This window comes from Primulina tabacum, chromosome 6 (assembly GCF_025594145.1).
Source record: "Primulina tabacum isolate GXHZ01 chromosome 6, ASM2559414v2, whole genome shotgun sequence".
Classification (NCBI taxonomy): Eukaryota; Viridiplantae; Streptophyta; class Magnoliopsida; order Lamiales; family Gesneriaceae; genus Primulina; species Primulina tabacum.
The window spans coordinates 38,039,916-38,045,270 of NC_134555.1; positions in this window are offsets into that span (position 1 = coordinate 38,039,916).

Consider the following 5,355-nt stretch of genomic DNA (forward strand, 5'->3'; position numbering starts at 1 on the left):
TATACATCATATTATTGTCATAAAATTATACAAATGCATACATTTATTTTTTGTACACCAACGGTCATAAACGGTAACAAAACGGCTAGTTTTTGCCCTATAAATATGATCTCACAAACACATTCAATCACTCCAACTTTCACTTCTTCTCTAAAAATTATTCTTCGTCAAATTTTCGAAGAAAAAAGAAGATGGCTTTCTCCAGGGTATTTTTAATTATTTTGGTTGTCATACTCACGAGTCTTGTATTTATTAGAGAATATCCTCCTCGTGTGTTTTTTTTATTTTTATGAATGCTTGTACTTGTTGTTTATCCATTACTTTGTATTGCGATATTCATTAACTAATAAAATGCATCGTAATTTTTTTAGTACCACCATGTCAAACTTGGCAAAGCTCGAATTCATTGCTCTTGATATTACGGGAAAAAATTATATGCCATGGACTCTCGACGAGGGATTGAAATGTGATAATCTAATTGAAAAAGATCACATGGCTTTGTGGAAGTGATTAAAAGAAAGATTCGAGCATAAAAGGGAAGTTATACTTCCGACCGCCCGAGATGAATGGAATACGTTGAGATTCCAAGATTTTAAAAAAGTCAATGATTACAATTCGTCGATGTATAAAATAATCTCGCAATTGAAATTTTGTAGGCATGAGATTACTGAAATGGAAATGCTTGAAAAAACATTTTCCACTTTTCACGCATCGAATATAACTCTACAACAACAATATAGAGTGCGTGGATTTTCGAGATATTCTGAACTTATCGCCTGTCTCCTTGTTGCGGAAAAGAATAATGAGCTGTTAATGAGAAATCATCAGGCACGACCCACTGGTTTAACGACATTTCCTGAAGTAAATGTCGTAAACAAAAATGAATTTAAATCTGGAAACCAAAATCAAAGTTATAGACAAGATTTTGGTCGAGAACGAAATCGAGGTCGTGGTCGTGGTCGTTGACGTGGTCGTGGTCGTGAACGCGGCCGTGGTTTTGAAAATAATCGAGATAGTTACTTTCATAACTCATCTCAAAAGAGTGTCCCAAACCATTCACAGAAAAGGCATCATGAAAATATAAGTGTTAATGAGAATCACTCAAAAAGATTTGAAAGTTCTTGTTTCAGATGTGGTACTCCAGGACATTAGTCCCGTATTTGTCGATCCCCTGAGCACCTTTGTAAACTTTATAAAGAATCAATAAAGGGGAAAAAAAAGGAGACCAACTTCATTGAACAGAGTGAACATTTGAGTAATTCAACTCATTTTGATGCTGGAGATTTTCTGATTGATTTCTCAGACAATGATCAATTTGCTGGTGAAATAAATATGTAAAATATTTTATGTACCCGTATGATAATGTTTTATCGCGTGCTATTTTTTTACATATGTATTGTATTGTATTTTATTTTTATAAATATATTGTCAGTAATTTTATTTCATTGCATATTTTTTTTGAAGTTCAAACATGGAAAATTCTATGAACAAAGCTGAAGTTTGCATACCCGATAGTGGTACAACGCACACTATCCTCCGAGATAAAAGATATTTCTTGGAACTAAAACCAACAAAAACAATGGTGAATACAATATCAGGTCCTGTAGACTTGATTAAAGGATGTGGTAAAGCACAATTTTTGTTACCTAATGGTACAAAATTTTTGATCAATGATGCTTTGTTTTCACCACAATCAAAAAAAAATTTGTTGAGTTTTAATGATAAATATTCTCATGGGTATGATACTCAAACAATGAATGAAGGGAATGAGAAATATATGTGTCTTACCACATACAAATCAGGAAAGAAATATGTAGTTGAAAAACTACCAATGCTACCTACTGGATTGCATTATACATATATAAGTCCAATTAAATCAAATATGGTAACTGATAATTCTTCAATACTGATCAATTGGCATGATCGATTAGGACATCCTGGTTCAACAATTATGCGAAGAATTATAGAAAATACACATGGTCATCCATTGAAAGACCAGAAGATCTTTCAGAATAATAAGTTTCAATGTAAAGCATGTTCTCTTGGAAAACTTATTATAAGACCATCACCAGTCAAAATCCAAAATGAATCGTCAATATTTCTTGAACGTATTCAGGGTGATATTTGTGGACCAATTCATCCACCATGTGGACCATTCAGATACTTTATGGTATTGATTGATGCCTTCAGCAGATGGTCACATGTATGTTTATTGTCAACTCGAAACGTTGCATTTGCAATATTACTTGCTCAAATAATAAAATTGAGGAATCAATTTCCCGATTATACAATTAAGAAAATTAGACTTGATAATGCTGGTGAATTTACTTCCCAGACTTTCAATGATTATTGTATATCTATGGGAATCATTGTTGAGCATCATGTTGCTCATGTACATGCACAGAATAGATTGGCTGAATTATTGATTAAACGTCTGCAAATGATTGCTAGACCAATGATTATGAAAACAAAGCTCCCTATTTCTATATGGGGACATGCAATTTTACATGATGCTTCATTAATTCGCATCAGACCAAGTGCATATCATAAATACTCCTCATTGCAGCTTGCATTTGGTAAAGAATCAGACATTTCTCATCTGAGAATTTTTGGATGTATGGTGTATGTGCCTATTGCACCACCGCAACGAAAGAAAATGGGACCTCAAAGAAAGATTGGAATTTATATCGGTTATGATAGTCCATCAATCATTCGATATCTTGAACCTCAGACAGGCGACGTGTTCACAGCATGTATTGCTGATTGTCATTTTAATGAGAAAATCTTCCCAATGTTAGGGGGAGAACAGAAACATACCGAAAAGGAAATTACATGGTATGTATCATCATTGTTACATCTGGATCTAAGAACAAAACAATGTGAAAAAGATGTACAGCAAATTGTGCACTTGCAAAGAATAGCAAATCAAATACCAGATGCATTTGCAGACACAAAAGGGGTAACTAAATCATATATACATGCTGCAAATGCCCCTGCTCGAATTGAAATTCCGAAGAAACAAATTGAAGATACTCATGATGTCATTAAACGCCTGAAGCGTGGAAGGCTAGTCGGTTCCAAGGATAAAAATCCTCGAAAAAGAAAATTCATAGAGAAACACGATGATCACAAAAAAGAAAATGATGTTCCTGAAGAAACACATGATAATCACAAAATAGAGAATGATGTTCCTGAAGAAACACATGATGATGAAAATGTTCTGTCAGAAACACAAACTGACGAGAATCATGAAATATCTATCAATTACATTAATACTGGAAAAATATGGAACCGAAAAGATATAGAAGAAATTGATGATATATTTTCTTATAATGTGGCAATCGACATCATAAATGATAATGAAGATCATGAAACAAAATCATTTGGTGAATGTAAAAATCGGCAGGATTGGATAAAATGGAAAGAAGCCATCCAGGTTGAATTGGATTCGCTAAATAAACGTAATGTTTTTGGACCTATAGTCCTTACACCTGAAGGTGTAAAACCTATTGGATACAAATGGGTTTTTATTCGAAAGCGAAATGAGAAAAATGAAATAGTAAGATATAAAGCTCGACTTGTTGCATAAGGTTTTTCTCAAAGGCCTGGAATTGATTATGAAGAAACATATTCTCTCGTGTTGGATGCAATTACGTTTCGGTATTTGATTAGCTTGGAGGTATCTGAAAATTTAGAAATGCGTCTTATGGATGTTGTTACAGCTTACTTATATGGATCACTTGATAGCAATATATATATATATGAAAATCCCTGAAGTATTTAAGATGCCTGAAGCACAAAGTTCAAAACCCAGAGAATGTTATTCTGTGAAATTACAAAGATCATTATATGGGTTAAAGCAATCCGGCCGAATGTGGTATAATCGGCTAAGTGATCACTTGATGAAAAAGGGATATGTAAATAATTCAATATGCCCTTGTGTTTTCATTAAGAAAACAACATCAGGATGCGTAATTATTGCTGTATATATTGATGATTTAAACATCATTGTAACGAATAAGGAAATTCAAGAAGCTGTGTCATATTTGAAGGAAGAATTTGAAATGAAGGATCTTGGAAAAACCAAGTATTGTTTGGGTTTACAAATTGAACAAAAGAATGTGGAATATTTGTTCACCAGACAAATTATACAGAAAAGATCCTTAAACGTTTTAATATGGATAAATCAAATCCTTTAAGTACTCCAATGGTTGTTAGATCATTAAATATAGAAAATGATCCATTTCGTCCATGTGAAGATGATGAAGATATTCTTGGTCCAGAAGTATCATATCTAAGTGCTATCGGTGCCCTTATGTATCTTACAAATTGTACAAGGCCCGATATATCTTTAGCAGTAAATTTATTGGCAAGATTTAGCACATATCCAACAAAGAGACACTGGAACGGAATTAAACATATGTTCCGTTATCTACGAGGAACGACAGACTTGGGACTTTTGTATTCAAAAGATGCTAATCCAAGTATAATTGGTTATGCCGATACTGGATACTTATCTGATCCACACAAGGCACGTTCCCAAACTGGATATATATTTACTCTTGGAGGCACTGCAATTTCTTGGCGTTCACAGAAACAAACGTTCGTAACAACTTCATCAAATCATGCCGAGATTATTGCACTACATGAAGCAAATCGTGAATGTGTGTGGTTAAAATCAATGACCCAACATATCCAAATCTCATGCGGATTATCATTTGACGAGAAGCCTGTGATACTATATGAAGATAATGCTGCATGTGTTGCTCAAATGAAAGAAGGATACATAAAAAGCGACAGAACTAAACATATTCCTCCTAAGTTCTTTGCATTCACCAAGGAGCTTAAGAAGAATAAATGTATTGATGTTCGTCACATTCAATCAAGTGAAAACTCATCAGATCTCTTCACAAAGGCACTTCCTACGACAATATTCAGAAAGCACATATATAATATTGGGATGCGCAATCTACAAAATTTGTGAGGAATTGTTCGTGTCAACATGAGGGGGAGTTTACATGACTGCACTCTTTTTCCCTTACTATGGTTTTTAACCCGATGGGTTTTTCCTAGTAAGGTTTTTAACGAGGCAGTATAAAAACACGTAATGAAGACAAACATTATGATCATCATAACAAGGGGGAGTGTTGAAAAATAATATTTAAAATGTGTGTATTGAATATTTGAATGTTGAAAATAAGAGTTGTAAATATTGAAAATTAGTATGTGACGATGTAGGTAATGATGAATTCATTTTTGGATTATTTGTAAAGATTTTCTATAAATAGATCTCTCATTTGTGAAGAAAATCACAATTGAGTAGAGAGAAAAATATTTAAAAGTGTGTAGTTTGGT